The sequence below is a fragment of the Macaca nemestrina genome, chromosome 1 (genome assembly GCF_043159975.1).
Source record: "Macaca nemestrina isolate mMacNem1 chromosome 1, mMacNem.hap1, whole genome shotgun sequence".
NCBI classification, from domain to species: domain Eukaryota; kingdom Metazoa; phylum Chordata; class Mammalia; order Primates; family Cercopithecidae; genus Macaca; species Macaca nemestrina.
The window spans coordinates 175,967,147-175,983,808 of NC_092125.1; the positions used below are offsets into that span (position 1 = coordinate 175,967,147).

Genomic DNA, 16,662 nt, shown 5'->3' on the forward strand with positions numbered 1-16,662 from the left:
CTTGTCAATTTTTGGTTTCATTGCAATTGCTTTTGGGCACTTAGCCAAAAAATATTTGTCAAGGCCAATGTTGAGAAAGGTATTTCCAAGGTTTTCTTCTAGGATTTTTATAATTTGAGGTCTTACATTTAGATCTTTAATCTATATTGAGTTAATTTTTGTATATGCTGAAAACTAGTGGATCTAGTTCCATTCTTCTGTATATGGCTAGCCAGTTATCCCAGCACCATTTATTGAATAGAGATTCCTTTCCCCATTGCTTATTTTTGTTGGCTTTGTCAAAGATCAGATGGTTGTAGATGCACAGCTTTTTTTCTTGGTTCTGTATTCTGTTCCATTGGTCTTTGTGTCTGTTTTTGTACTAGTACCATGCTATTTTGGTTACTGTAGCCCTATAGTATAGTTTGAAATTAGGTCGTGTGATGCCTACAGCTATGTTCTTTTTTTTTTTTTTCTCTTAAAATTACTTTGGATATTCAGGCTTTTTTGTTGTTGTTCCATATGAGTTTTAGAATAGATTTTTCTAATTCTGTGAAAAATGGCATTGGTAGTTTGATAAGAACAGTGCTGAACCTGTAGATTACTTTGGGCAGTATGGTCACTTTAATGATATTAATTCTTCCAATTCATGAGCATGGAGTGTTTTTCCATTTATTTGTGTTGTCCCCAATTTCTTTCAGAAGTGTTTTGTTGTTCCTCTTGTAGAGATCTTTCGCCTCCTTGGTTAGTTGTATTCCTAGGTATTTCCACTTTTTATGGCTATTGTAAATGGGATTGTGTTCTTTGCTTCTCAGCTTGAATGTTACTGGTGTATAAAAATGGTAATGATTGTTATACTCTGATTTTGTATCCCAAAACTTTACTACAGTCAATTATTAGTTCTAGTAGCCTTTTGACGAAGTTTTTAGGGTTTTCCAGGTGTAGAAATCTATCATCAGTGAAGAGAGGAAGTTTCACTTTTTCTTACTTTATTCGGATGCTTTTTTATTTCTTTCTCTTGCCTGATCTCTTTGGCAATCTTCCAGTACTGTGTTGAATGGGAGTGGTGAGACTGGGCATCACTGTCTCAACTCAGTTCTCAAGGGAAATGGTTTCAGCTTTTGTCTGTTCAATGTGATGTTGGCTGTGGGTTTGTCATAGATAGTTATTATTTTGACGTATGTTCCTTTGATGCCTCATCTCTTGAAGGCTTTTATAAAAAAAAAAGGGATGTTGGATTCTATCAAGAGCTTTTTCTGCATCTATTGAGATGATCATTTTTACTTTTAATTGTGTTTATGCAGTAAATCACATTTATTGATTTGCACATGTTGAACTAGCCTTGCTTCCCAGAAATAAAGCCTACTTGATCATGGTGTATTAACTTTTGTATGTGCTGCTGGATGCAGTTTGCTAGTATATTGTTGAGAATTTTTGAATCTGTGTTCCTCAGGGATATATGGCCTGAAGTTTTCTTTTTTCATTGTGTCTCTGACAGATTTTGGTATCAGACTGATTCTGGCTTCATAGAATGAGTTAGGGAGGAGCCCCTCCGCCTTGAGTTTTTAGAATAGTTTCAGTAGGATTGACACTGGTTTTTCTTTGTACATCTTGTATAGTTCAGCTGTCCAGGGTTTTTCTTTTCTGGTTGGTAGGTTTTTTATTACTGATTGAATTTTGGAATTTATCAATAGTCTGTTCAGGTTTTCACATTCTTCCTGGTTCAATCTTAGGAGGCTGTGTGTTTCTAGGAATTTATCCATTTCCTCTAGAATTTCTAATTTGTGTGCATAGAGTGGTTCATAATAATCTCTGAGGGTATCTTGTATATCTGTGGGATTGGTTGTAATGTCATCTTTGTCATTTCTGATTATACTTATTTGGATCTTCCTTTTTCTGTTAATCTAGCTAGTGGCCTAGCAATCTTGTTTATTCTTTCAAAAACCAATGTTTGGTTTTATTGATCCTTTGTATGGATTTTTGTATCTCAATTTCAGTTCTTCTCTAATTTAGATATTTATTCTCTTTTGCTAGCTTTGGGGTTGGTTGGTTCTTTTTTTTCCAATTCCTCTAGGTGAAAAGTTAGATTGTTATTTTGAGATCTTTCTAACTTCTTGATGAAGGCATACAGTGTTATAAAATTTCCTCTTAACACTGCTTTAGCTGTATCTCAGAGATTTTGGTAAGTTGTATCTCTATCTTCATAAATTTCATATAATTTTTTATTTCTGCCTTAATTTTGAGGTTCATCCAGGAGTTATTCAAGAGCAAGTTGTTTAATTTCCATGTATTTATGTAGTTTTGAGAGATCTTCTTGATACTGATTTCTATTTATATTGCACTGTGATCTGAGTATATGCTTGGTATTATTGCAATTTGTTTAAATTCATTGAGACTTGCTTTATGACCAAGTTTGTCATCAATCTTAGAAAATGTTTTGTATGCAGATGAGAAGAATGTATATTCTTTGGTTGTTAGGTGAGGTATTCTGTAGATGTCTATTAGGTCCAGTTGGTCAAGTGTCAACTTTGAGTCCAGAATTTCTTCATTAATTTTCTGCCTTGATGATCTAACACTGTCAGGGGAGTGTTGAAGTCTCCCACTATTATTGTGTGGCTATGTAAGTCTTTTTGTAGGTCCAGAGTAACTTGTTTTATAAATCTGGATGCTCCAATCATTGAGTGCATGTATATTTAGGAGAGTTAAGTCTTTTTGTTAAATTGTACCCTTTATCATTATATAATACCATTTTATTTGTTCTTAATAGTTGTTAATTTAAAGTCTGTTTTATCTAGTATAAGAATAGCAACTCCAGGCTGGGAGTGGTGGCTAACACCTGTAATCCCAGCACTTTGGGAGGCCAAGGTGGGCAGATCACAAGGTCAGGAGATAAAGACCATCCTGGCTAACATAGTGAAACCCCGTCTCTACTAAAAATACAAAAAATTAGCCAGGCATGATGGCATGCATCTGTAGTCCCAGATACTTGGGAGGCTGAGGCAGGAGAGTCACTTGAACCCGGGAGGCATAGGTTGTAATGAGCCAAGATCATGCCACTCACTCCAGCCTGGGTGAGAGAGCAAGACTCCATCTCAAAAAATAAAAAAATAAAAAATAGCCACTCCTGCCCTTTTTTGTTTTCCATTTGCATAGTAGATCTTTCTCCACCTTTTTACTTTGAGGCTGTGGGTGTAATTACATGTGAAACAGCAGACAGTCAGGTCTTGTCTGTTGAACTGGCCACTCTATGTCATTTAAGTGGGGGATTAGCCCATTTACATTCAGTTTTAGTATTGATACATGAAATTTTGATCCTGTCATTGTGATGTTAGCTGGTTGTTATGTAGACTTCATTTTATAGTTGCTTTACAGTTTCTGTGGGCTATGTGTTTAAGTGAGTTTTTGTGGTAGAAGGTGTCATTCTTTTGATTCTATGTTTAGCACTACCTTAAGGACTTCTTCCTCTTGTGTGACTGATCTAGTTGTAATGAATTCCCTTGGCGTTTGCTTTTCTGAGAAGAATTTTAGCTTATGAAGCTTAGTTTGGTGGAATATGAAGCTATTGGTTAGAATTTCTTTTTTTAAGGATACTGAAAATAGATCCCCAATCTCTTCTGGCTTTTAAAGTTTCTGCTGAGAGTTGTGCTGCCAGCCTGATGCAGTTCCCTTTGTATATGACCTGACTCTTCTCTCTAGCTGCCTTTAAGATTTTTTTTTTCTTTTGCATTGACCTTAGTGAATCTGATGGGTATGTGCCTTGGAGATAGTCATCTTGCATAGTATCTAGCCAGGGTCCACTGTATTTCTTGAATTTGAATGTCAACCTCTCTAGTCATATTAGGGAAATGTTCATAGACTCTATCCTCAAACTTGTATTTTCCAAGTTGCTTACTCTCTTTTCTTCTCTCTCAGGAGTATCAACAAGTCATAAGTTTGGTCTCTTTACATAATGCCATATTTCTTGCAGGTTTTCTTCATTTGTTTAATTCCTTTTTCTTTATTTTTGTCTGAGTTGATTCAAATAACCAATCTTCAAGCTCTGAGATTATTTCCTCAGCTTGGTCATCTATTCTGCTGTTAATATTCCCAACTGTATTATAAAATTCTTGAAGTTAATTTTCCAGTTCCAGAAGTTCAGTTTTGTTGTTTACTAAACTGGCAATTTCATCTTTCAGCTCTTGGATTGTTTTACCGAATTATTTGGATTGATTTCATCTTTCTCCTGAATATCAATGAGCTTCCTTGTCATCCAGATTCTGAACTCTATGTCTATCATTTCGGTCTGATTGAGAACCATTGCTGGGTAGCTAGTGGCCTCATTTGGAGGTAAGGGGATACTTTTGCTTTTTAACTGCCAGAGTTCTTGCACTGACTCTTTTTCATCTTGATAGGGGCTGGTGCTCCTTTCACTGTGGCGTAAGTTGAGGATAGTCAATTATATTCATTTTTGGATGCTCTTAGAGGGCAAAGGCTCTGTACAAGATCTTTATTTGTGGATGAATTCTTATGCTTGGTTTCACAGGGATATATATTTTTGGTGTTGTAGTTTGGGCTGCAATCCAGTAGGTGAAGCTTAAGAGTAGCAGCCAGTAGATAAGGTCTTATTCAGTCACGTGGCTCTTTTGTATTTCCTTGCATTCACAGGTGCGCTCTGTGGTGGAGGGTGGGGAGAGATGACCCACTCAGCAGGTTCACTCCCATCACTGACACTGCACTCATGTTTCTTTTGTTAGTGTGCCAGGTTGTGGGGCTCCCTCAGGCAGAGGCCACAGCAGGGAGATAGACCATGTTCTTTCAAGACAGGCCCAGCAGAAGGAGGCATGCCCTGCTCCCACATCAACCCATGAACCCACATGTCTCACACCTCTCAGTAGTCTAAGAGTAGGGGTTCCTCCTCTGCTGAAGTGCGGGCCACAGATCTTGGCTTGCCACTCTTGAGCTGGATGCTACAGTGCTGGGATGCCAGGATGGCCTGTGGCTCAGGATCAGGCTCTCTCTGTGCTTGGGGATCCAAATTACTGCCAGATCACCAAGAAATTATTCAGGCGGAGCAGAGTACACAGGCTGGGCAGCAGAGGCTCTCCTGTGTACTCATTCCTGCAGGGAAGCTAGACAGGGCCCCTCGGAGGGGCCAGTAGGCAGGAGGGTCTACAAAATAGACATCCCCAGTCCTGCAGGAAAGCTATCCCTGTTCTCTCCTGTCTGGCGGTCAACTGAGGCTAAAGCCTTTCAGAAGGATATGGGAAGTCCTGGGGGATGGACACCTATGGCTGCACTCCACTGGAGCTTCCCCCCACACAAAAGCTCCTGGACCACATACACCCTGGCTGAAGCCTTGTCTCTGCCTACCTCTGGGCAAAGCCCCTGCCAGTTCACATGCCCATGGGGGACATGTGGTCCCCTGTGTCTAGAATCCCAGTGATCTGTGGCGAGAATGGGCTATCCCTCAGTCTCCTTATTCACTCCTTTCCCAGGAGCCATTCAGGTACCCTGTGCAGGGTTCCCAGCTTCTTCCTGCTTCAACCTCAGCATCAGTGTCACCTCTCCATCCACTCTCCATGTTTTCTCTCCATAGACCTGCCCAAATTATGTTGGTTTATTCCATAATTTGTTCTCTGTCAGTGGGAGCAGCACTCCTGGCTGCATCTAGTTGGCCATCGTGTCTTTCATCTGCTTTTTTCTTCATTTTATTTCTTTAACATTATTTTCTTATGCTGCTACAGATTTTTCTTTTATTGTTTTCTTTGAAATCATATTTTAATAGCCGAGAGTTTGTTCTATTTTTACCTATTTTTTTTAAAATTGCATCTTATGTTTATGGTTACAATATGCTTTTGACTGTTTTAAAGGAAACTAATTGGATGTTTTAAAAATTCTCTTTTGATTCCTGAATATTTCTATCCCTTCCATGTTTACACCTTTGTGGCGATATATTATGATCTTTCGCTTTATTGTTGCCGGTGTTCCTCAGCTATCTAATCACCCCTGGCTGCCTACTCCTGTTTCAGAATGAGATGTTCGGAAGCCCATTAAGGGCTCTGAGGAAGTAGGTGGGGCCGATAGGCTGGCAGGTGTTGCTGAGACAACCAAGCAGGGACTTTACTGGGGCAGATGCCTGGCAGCTGGCTTCCTAGTGCTGGCTTTGAGGCATGGGGCTGACTGATTCTTCTATCTCCAGGTTTCTAACTCATCTTCCCATTTTCATCCTCACAACTCACTCCACATCTTCTATCACACTTACTTTCCCAAGCATGGAAAGTCTCAGGAACTCAGCAGTGCAAGCAGACTTTCTTCATCCATCAGTAATCAGTCCTCCCTCCTCTCTATTTTTCAGAGAATTTTAAAATGTCTTATCTACTGACAGTTCCCTTTTCATGTTTGACATAGTTTTGGGTTTATATTCTTTTTATTTCTTCACCATATGTAGTACCAAATGGGTACTTCTCCCATTTGGTACGAAGTGAGAGAAGTACCAAATGGAAGAATAGACTTTATTTCTTTATTTAAAGACCCATGGTTACTCCTTCTACTTTTTCTAATATTCTGATTGGCCACTGCAGAAATATATAGAGTAATGAGTTGAAGTTTTTTCCCCACCCCCAACAAAAGGATATCTTGAAGTCCAAATACCCAGTACCTTAGGAAATGACCTTATTTGGAAATAGAGTTTTTGCAGATGTAGTTAATTGATTTAAGAGGTGGTAATGCTGGCATAAGATAGTCCCGTAATCCAATACAACTTGTTTCCTTATAAGAAGACAGTCATCTGAAGACAAAGAGATACAAAGTGGAGAATGCCACATGACAATGAAGGCAGAGATTGGAGTTATGTAGCTGCAAGTCAAGGAATGCCATGAGTTGCCTGCAAGCCACCAGAAGCTAAAAAAATGTAAAGGAGGATTCTCTCCTACAAAGTTCAGAGGCAGTATGATACTGCTGACATCTTGGTCTCAAACTTCTAGCCTCCAGAATGTTGGACAATAAATTTCTATTATTTTAAGTCATCCAGTTTGTGGAATTTTCTTATGTTAACCCTAGGAAATTAATGCAATAGAGGGAGACAATGATCAAGAACTTGATAAGCATTCCATTCAGAGATACTGATGTGACCCACAGAAATACCCACTTTGAAACAACAATAGATTAAAATTACTTACTTCTGAAAATTAGAATGAGGGAAGGAAGTAAGACAGGGAACTGTTGCTTTTCAGTATAAGCCTTGCTGTGCTATAGCATGGTTTTCAACCACCTTCTCCCATCCTTAGACATCATTCTAGTTGAACTAAGACACATGGCAAAGAAGAATGTAGTTTCAAAATAGAATGAAGAATGCCAACAGCTGATCTTAAGATGAAACAAACTTCAACTCGATGTAGTCACAAGAGTCCTTAAAAGTAGAAAAGGGGAGCATAATATGGGTCAGAGAAAGAGAGATACCGTTGAAAACAAATCACTGGAGTGATGAAGGGATGTGATATGAGAAGCCTCAGTCATCATCACTAGCTTTGAAGATACGGGAAGGAGAATACAAGCCTAAAAATTTGGGCAGCCTACAACAATGGAAAAGCAAGGAAACATTCTCTCCTGGAGCCTTCAGAAAGGAATGCACCTCTCCTGACATCTTGATTTTAGCCCAGTGAGACCTGTTTCAGACTTCCGAACCACAGAACTGTAAGATATAAAATTTGTGTTGTTTTAAAGCACAAAACTTGCAATAATTTATTATAATAGCAATAGACAACAAATATACCATTCCTTTGAAGTGTGGGCTCAAAAATGAAGCATAGTTCCCAGCTAAGAACCAGCCATTGCTGAGTACCTTGGAATTTTCTTTTCTATCTTCGATCCTAATTTCACTGTATATCCCACATTTGCTTTTGTAGCTGCCACCTAGTGCTGTTTTCTCATATTGAATTTGCAGAAAATGAAAAACTGTAAGACTGTAATTGCAAGTGGAAAGATTACATTTACCACATTGCTATTTCCATCATAACATAGTATGGACCTTGGAGTCAGGAAGAACTGGGTTCTAATTCCCATTCAACTATTTACAAGCTCTGTGACCTTGAATGAGCCATTTTACCTCTTAAGTTTCCATTATACGAACAAATTAAAGCTAGTAACAGTACCAAACTCAATAGATAACAAGATACCATGTTATCCAAAAGAGATGATATCTTCAAGGAACTTAGTACAGTGCCTGACTCATCTTACACTTGAAAAGCGAAGGAGTAGGTGGGTGTTGAGTTTAATCAAGAAACTCTGCTTCCTGTTGCTATTCCCAAAGCCTTAGAATGAAAATTATATGTTTCTCTCACTTTGTTTTGTATATATAATCATATATATAATGACCTGGAATATACTAAACAGAGGCGTGTGTGTGTGTGTGTGCACGCACGTGTGCGCTTGTGTTGAACCTAATTAATGGCTTACAAGCACTACTAAAACAATATTAGATGAAGTTTGAATATGTAGAACACAAACTTTAGCATTACTCAGTAGTTATTCTTTGGTCTTTGGTAACAACACTGTTCTCCCGTATCTCACCTGCACGGCCCTGGCCTGAGGACTGTGAATGGTGCTCTTAGAGTGGCTGAAGATAATGAAGAGCATGTGCTTCTACCTACAATCTTGTCCACATTCCCTTTTCTGGAGTCTGCAGTCCATTCCACAGTTAATAGGCGCCTTTAGCTATCAGCTGCCTACATATTATTGAAACAATCCACACCTTTTCTGATTTCAAGACATGGAAAGGAATCTTAGTTTCTTTATCTCACCCTCACCAACTTGTCTCCCTACCTCATCTTCCCTTAAGAGAACACCTTCAGAAGATTAAGAGAATGGGCTATGGCGTCTCATTCAGACCAGATCTAGATTCAAAACCTTGGCCACTTAGGAGCTATTTGAGCAAGTTGTTAAACTTCTCTGTATACCATATTCATTCTCTAGAAAATGAGGATAACAGTTGCCTCACAGGTGGCCAGGGGCGGTGGCTCACGCCTGTAATCCCAGCACTTTGGGAGGTCGAGGCAGGCGGATCATGAGGTCAGGAGATGGAGACCATCCTGACTAACACGGTGAAACTCTGTGTCTACTAAAAATACAAAAAAAAAAAAAAATTAGCCGGGCATGGTGGCAGGTGCCTATAGTCCCAGCTACTTGGGAAGCTGAGGCAGGAGAATGGTGTGAACCTGGGAGGCGAAGCTTGCAGTGAGCCAAGATCGCACCACAGCACTCCATCCTTGGTGACAGAGCAAGACTCCAGGAAACAAACAAACAAACAACAAAAAAACAGTTGCCTCACAGTACAGATGCCAGAGAAGATATATGGAAAATACTGAGCGAGATGCTTGGCATTGTAAGACTAACAATAGTATTAGTAATCATCACATCAATACTACTTATTGCTTCTGTTTTCTCTCCAATGATACCCTCCAGCCTTCCTCAGGCCTCTTTTCCTAGTCTACCCCCTGAGGTCCTATCTCTAGAGGTATTTCTCTGCTATGCTGAATTACAACCTTTATGATGTTAAGTGAATAACTGGTCCCCATAGTTTATATTACATTAGTTATTGAGTCAAGCAAAGAATGTTCTTCAATATGGCATCATTTAATAAAAGCCTAACCTGCCCCCTACCTGGCAGGGATGATGGGAGCTTATTAAGATAATGTCTTTCTAGTACTTACAGCCCCTTGAAAGGCATTCACTAAATAAACAACAGCATTTGATTTTAGTGTTGTTTGTTTTAGTTCTTAATGCATGCTCTCTGAATGGTATTAATGGGTCCTCTGCAATGCCTCTCACAATATGGGCACTTGTTAAATGCTGTTAAATGCTGCATGGTAGTAAATGTTGCCCATATGTGCCTCTGCTTTGCTCTTTCCCTTCCTCTTTTCTCTACTTCTTTCTATGAATCCTGGAGTCTTCTCCCCCTTCTAGGTTTCAGGTCCTTGGATTTTCAACCTTGTCTGCACATCAGAATCGCTTAGGAAGCTTTTGAAACTCCAGACCATACCCTAGAACAATTAAATCAAAGCCTCTAGAAGCAGGACCCAGACATCAGTGTTTTCCAAAGTTTTCCAGATGATTCCAATGTGTAGCCATACTCGTGATTCTAATATAACCTACCAGATCCCAAACAAATGATACCTGTGGACAAATACTTAGTATTTTACTTCTACTCAAGTATGAGCTCCTTGAGGGCCAGTACTATCTTATTCTTCTTTGCTCCCAATAACAGTACCTTGCAAAGAATGAGCATTCAATCCATATTTCTTTTGACTGAAGATACACCCTTCCCAGCCCAAAGGATTTCCACATGCCTCTGATTTCTATAATAATTGCAGTGAATACCTCTAATTAATTCTAATGATCAGTTGGTTGTTCAGAGTATCTCAGCCAAGCAATTCTATTATTTAAGAGTAATTTTTTGTACTGTTTTGTGGGGAAAACAGATCATTGCCACGTGGTATGAATGCTACAGTGGGGGTGCAGATAGTGTTGTGGCAGTCCAGAGGAGGCCTGGAATGCAGAAATATAGGGAGGAAAGAGCACGGGCCTTCTGGTCACACAGACCCAGGTTCAGATCTCAACCACTGTATGCCTATAGGACATTGTCATGTCTCTTGAGCCTTGGTCTCCTTTCTGTGAAAGAGGGGATGATGCCTACTACTCAGGTGTTAGGGTCACTGAAGGACTTAATGTAAAGAAAGAGAGACAGTGACTCTATTAGTCCGCTTGGGCTGCCGTGACAAAATACCACCGATTGGTGGCTTAAAACAGTCATTTTATTTTTCTCAAAGTTCTGGAGGCTAAAGTCCAAGAGCAAGGTATCATCAGGATTGGTTTCTGGTAAGGCCTCTCTTTCTGGTTCACAGGTGGCCACCTTCTTGCTGTGTTCTTACATGGTGGAGAAAGGGCAAGAGAGAGCTTTCTGTTGTCTCTTCTTATAAGGACACTATTCCTATCTCCTATCAAATCAGTACCCACCCTGACGACCTCACTTAACCTTAATTACCTTCTTGTCAGCCCTATCTCCATATACAGTCACACTGGGGCTTAGGGTTTCAATCCATGAATTTGGGAGAAGAATGCAATTTAATCCATAGACCCCTTCTCTCTTTCTCTTTCTGTATCTTCCAGTTCCCCTTGAGAGAATCAGAAAAAGTTAAAAGAGAAATCAGAACCAGTTCTTGCAGATTGAATAGGAATTTCTTGGGCAAACAAAGACAAAGTCATTCCAAGCAGAGGAGATAGCACTTAAAGCCCATTGAAAGGCATGGCATATTTGGAGATCAGCAAAAATTTCACCAGAATTGGGAGGTGAGTCGTGGTAGAAAATGCAAGAGATGTAATTTCGAGGCATATCATTAACAGTCAAGGATGCCAAGCTGAGGACTTGAGATTTTTCCCTTGGGCCAATAGTTATCATTTTCTGGTGCCCTCTTCTTTTCCCAGCTAGATGGTTGAGTTCTTAGGGGCAAGGGCCTTACCAAATGTCTCTTTGTAATCCACTGCTCATCTAAGACACTGACTTAAAAATGTAACAGGAATTGCTGCATACCTTGGTATATAAGAGCTATCCTATCTGTTTCATATGTTTAATTTGAACTAAAGCCAACTGGAGCCTCCTTTGATCAGATTGGTATGAAATCCAATATTTCTCTACTGAGACTCCATCATTCTTATCTGCTTCTTGATTGTCAAAGAGCTTTGGGTCTTAAATATTTTGAACAGAAGGTCTTCTCTTCCTGAATGGAAAAGGCCCTGGTGTCTGCTTGCTGCAGCAGGTTCTCCACATTGCCTTGTAGGCACTTGCATCAGAGCAGCTCTGCTCATCCTTCATCACCTGGCCACACAACTTCTGCATGCCGAAGCAAAGCCTCCCTGTCCTATGCTGCCATGTCTTGCTGGCTTGTCTTTCCACATAATGAGCTCCACTTCATTCCTTAAATGCTGTGTTTATCCCAGGATAGCCTCAGTTATAACTCTGGCTCCAGTCCTTAACTCTTGGTCCTTACACACACACAGAATTATTGTTTAAAGCATTGTTCTCTACCTCTGGGTGCTGTTTCACTACTGGCTTAACTGTCTGTCCCTTCCAGCCCCAAATTTATTTCTATTTCTTCTTGAAGTTTTGCATGTTTCTGTTAATAATCTTCAAAGCACAAAGCTTTATTCCTGTCCCTCACTTGAGCAATCTGAATTAATTGTGTTGATGGGCTTGACCTCTGAAACACAAATGCCTGTTTAAAATAAAAGGCTGATTATTATATAATGAACTATATTCAGTTTATTATATAGTTAACTTCAACATAAATATATGTATATATTTATGCTGAATAGATGTATAATTTATGCTAATGATAATTACAAATAATACAAAAGCATAATAACTCCACTGCAGCATTGGTATTCATTATCAATGCTTCATTTCACTTCTGCTCAACAGTCATATAGTGACAATTTGACATGCTTCAGGAACTGTGCTGGGCATTGAGGACATAGAGATGGTTGTGATATCATCCTTGTCCTCAAAGCAATTGGAGTTGAGTGGGAGACTGAGACAGGTATATAATAATAGCTAACGTACTAGGGAAGCCCTTATTAAGGAGTGATTAAGCTGATGCTTATTTTATCATGACTCTGCAGAGCTTCCTTATTTACTATGCTGTTTCTGTGTTAGCCTTGTGTTACCTTGTCCACGTCTAGAACCTACATTCCCCCTTATTTTCTTAGACACTTCCTTCTGAGGTATATTAGGTAAATTAGTTAGGCTTGATTATGCTCTGCTGTTGAAACAAAGTATCCCCAAATCTCTGGGTGTAGGTACTGACACGCCAAAGTTTGTTTTTTCTTACTCACATGAAGCCCAGTGTTAGGGAACAGAGACTATTCCATGTGATCACTTGAGAATCCAGGATCTCTGGGCTTCCTACTTCATAGAAATTGTAATTCCACTATCTCAATATATGGTGCAATAGAAGTTGCATGGTACACTAGCTTTTCATTGTTCCTACCCAGGAGTGACACATTCATTTCTTCTCACAGACCATTGGTCAGAGCTACTAACAGGGCTTCAAACTAACTGCAAGCAAGACTGGAAAATGTAGTGAAGCCAATGGATTATTTGCTGATTGTTACTGTGGCCACCATTGGAATAGTGATTTTCAAGTACGAACTTTGAATAATCTGAATGCTGATTATCTGTTAGTTATTCTTGGGGTCTCCAAGGGGAGAACACAATAAATAATACCCCATTTTCATGCTGAGTTCTGAATATATTAAGAAATAAAATAAAATAATAAAGACAGAGACCAAAATAGTATTTATATTGGTGACTGAGGAGCAGTTGCAGGAAGTGGCCTTATTAGCCAAGTGGACCCTTTGATGAAATCCCCGAGTTAGGCTGACTTCTGGACCAGGCAAGACTGGTAGCCTGATGAAACAGAGAACTCATGGCTTCTACAAGACCGCTGACCCCTGAGAAAGAAGGATGAAAGCAGAAATGAGCAGAGCTTACTCTTTGCCTCCTTACCAATTAGATCAGACATTCCACCGCTCTAGGAGTGGACAAGTAAATAAGATACAGCTTGCAAAAGAAGCTCATGGTGGGGAAAAAGAGTCTTCCAGTAATTCTTGAGTGTCATACCATTTAGGTCAGTTACCAGGCCTCTCTGAGTGTCAATTTGCTCATCCATAAAATGGCAATCATAATATCTCACAATATCTCTTCTGGGGTCTTTTATAACTGCTGGAAATTAGAAGATGTGCTGGACTTGTAATGGGAAAGAGTTTTTCAAATGCCTTCTATAAAATGCTCATGAATACTTGAGACAGAATTACTTCTAGTTTATAGAGACCAGATGGTGTTAAACACATTTTCCACCCCCAACACAGACATAATTTAAAAAATCTTTAAAGCTGATTCTCTCTGAAAACCTGCCCCCCTATTACACAATAAACATTTTCTCAACAATCCTCGAGGGTGGTTCCAGTTCCTAATGGTAAATGTCTGAAACCAGCCTTTTCCAGCAAAAATGAAAGCTATCCTCTTAATGTCTCTCCATGAAGATTTCTATTTTAACTCTTTCATGACTGTTTCCATGTGGATGTGACTGGTGCTCAAGAACAGAAAATACCCAAATCAAAATTGTGCCTTTTAGAAAAGTGAGCCTTCCATTTTTCTAGTGAAAGACTAATTAGTTTATGACTAGAGAGCCTAAGGTTGATCCTTCACAAATAAGACATTAGTTTTTTCAAATCTAAAGGAATTTTAAAAGTAAAAATGTTTTAAATGAAAGTATTAAATTATACAACTACATGTGTAGACTCTGCCGTTGAGGGAGTTATTTTCATGGTGCAGGCTGAATCCAGCATAAAAATATTTACTGCTCCGAAATGTCAATATGAAATAATCAGAATCTAAAATTAAATATTTACTGTATAATCAGCCTGCATTCATCCATCCACAATGTTCCCTGAGAAACACTGATTACACTGAATGTGACCACCTGGATTCCTCCTAATATTTTCAGGATTAGAAAAAAACTGCCAAAGTCTCATTCACCGACATTTTCTAACAACTTGCCAAGGACAAGACTTTGTAGAGCAGAGAAGTATGCAATGGTGATGGTGATTACTTAAGTAAGTTTCAAATAACATATGCACTGCATTAGAGCGAATGTTTGTGCTCCTTCCTGTTCATATTTGAAACCTAATCCCCAATGTGATGGTAGTTGGAGGTGGAGCCTTAGGAAGAGTAGAACCCTCATGATTATGATTAGTACCTTTATAAAAGAGTCCTCAGTGAGGTCCCATGCCCCTTCTGTCATGTGAGGACACAATGAGAAGAAGATGGCCATCTATGAACTAAGAAGCAGACCCTCACCAGACACCTAATTTGCCAGCACCTTGATCTTAGACTTCCCATCCTCCAGAAATGTGAGAAATAAATTTCTATTGTTTATAAGCCATCCACTCTATGGTATTTTGTTAAAGCAGCCCAAATTAACTATGACACACACACATACCCTCACCAAAAGATGAGTCACTATGATGATCTCCCTTGATCACATCTCTTAGGTTTAACCTCAAAGCAATAATTAAATTAAGTCTTCACATCTTTACCAACTCTGTGACAAAAGCTATGTTAGCCCATAGAGATATAGATGTGGTCCATGTTCTTTTGGAACTCAGAACCTAGTGCGAGAGAGAGATGAATGAACAAAGACATTGCATTGTGATCAGCGCTATATTAAGGGTAGGCTTAGTGTCAGAAAGTTGGGAGGTCCTGAAGAAGGCCATGAAACCCGCTCTAAGATATTATTCCAAAATAAAACCAAAGGCAACTTTCTCTTATTAATTCCATGTAATTGGAAGGATAAAACCTGATTTTAACTTACTGTGAATACCTCATTTTCACATTTATTCAAGCGATTGACAGTCAGTCTGCCTATTCATTGATGCGGAATGAGCTTGACTATAGGTGACAGCCTTGTGAAAGTGCTGGGCAAGAGCTGACCCAGTAAGACCTCACTAGAAAGCAGAAGGTATGGATTTATCTTGGGTTAAAAAATAAGTGCTCTCTCATAGCAACTGTTCCATTTTTTGGAAAACAAGGGAGCTAGACTAGTTGGTCTCTTAGGTTCACTCCACCTCTGAACACTTATATTAACTACATACCATTCTTACTTTTTAAATTAAAAGAGATCCTACAAATGCTTCAGCAGGGGGTGATAATAACCTAATTCAACTACAGATTTAATTTGTGTATTTTACATTAATGAGGCAACATAACAGGTCAAGAGCAGAGACTTCAAAGTCCATTAGAATTGGGTTTGAGTTCAAGATTTGTCACCTGACTGGATATGACACCATGAGTACTTAACTTTTCTGGGCCTTTCATCTGTAAAATGGGGAGGTTAAAGCATATCTTAGATGGAAGTTGTGATAATTAATCAAGATAATGAATGTAAGAGCTTAGCATAGTGCTGGATGCAAGAGATTCTTAATAAACAGTATATTATTGTTGAGTACTTCTCTGTGGCACACACTGTCCAAGGTACTGGATAAAATACCTATTTCCTGCTTATAATCTGAAATAAATATAGATATGTAAACCATGTCTAGTCCATGTGGAAAGTGATACAGTAGAGACATTAACAAAGTAATATCAGAGCACAAGAGGATTGATATTGACTTAGAGTATGAGGTGGAGATAGAATCTAGGGAAGGCTGTACAGAGAAGGTAAAATGTCAGCAGAAATTTGTGTACGAGTGAGTTACTGTTTTTCAGACTTTGACTAGTCTAGCAAGGCAGGAGAAGGCAAAGGAGGGAGCATGAGCAAAGGTGCATAGGCCTTATAGGGTATGTGATTCGAAAATAATGGGCATCTGATGGATCTACAGTTAAGATCAACAAGGCAGTCTGGAGTCACCTTGTGAAAGGCCACATGAAGGAGTTCAAGTTTTCATTAAATGGGGACCCATCAAAAGTTGATTTATATACTATATATCCACTTTTAAAATTTTAGACTTCAGATTTCTTACTGAGTCAGACTCCTTAGAAGACTGCTGCCTCATTGGTCTAAATTGGAAATTGACAAATGGCCTGCAGATCAAATCTGGCAGGCAGATTTGGTCATTCTTTAATGGTTGCATTTTAGATGGTTATACAAGTAA

At 39.2% G+C, this 16,662-nt stretch overlaps 1 protein-coding gene across 11 annotated transcripts in view; it reads left to right on the top strand.

The window, feature by feature from the left end:
• The window catches only part of LOC105495139 (DAB adaptor protein 1), a 1,257,833-nt gene that overhangs the window by 572,710 nt on the left and 668,461 nt on the right, over positions 1–16,662 (top strand). Inside the window, exon 1 of one of the 11 annotated variants that reach the window (XM_011764371.3) lies at positions 4,282–4,305. The exons of the other annotated variants lie outside the window; for them this stretch is intronic. The gene's annotated coding sequence lies outside the window, so the exon portion shown is untranslated. Of the gene's footprint in view, positions 1–4,281; positions 4,306–16,662 lie in introns of those variants that run through there. 11 annotated transcript variants of the gene reach the window in all.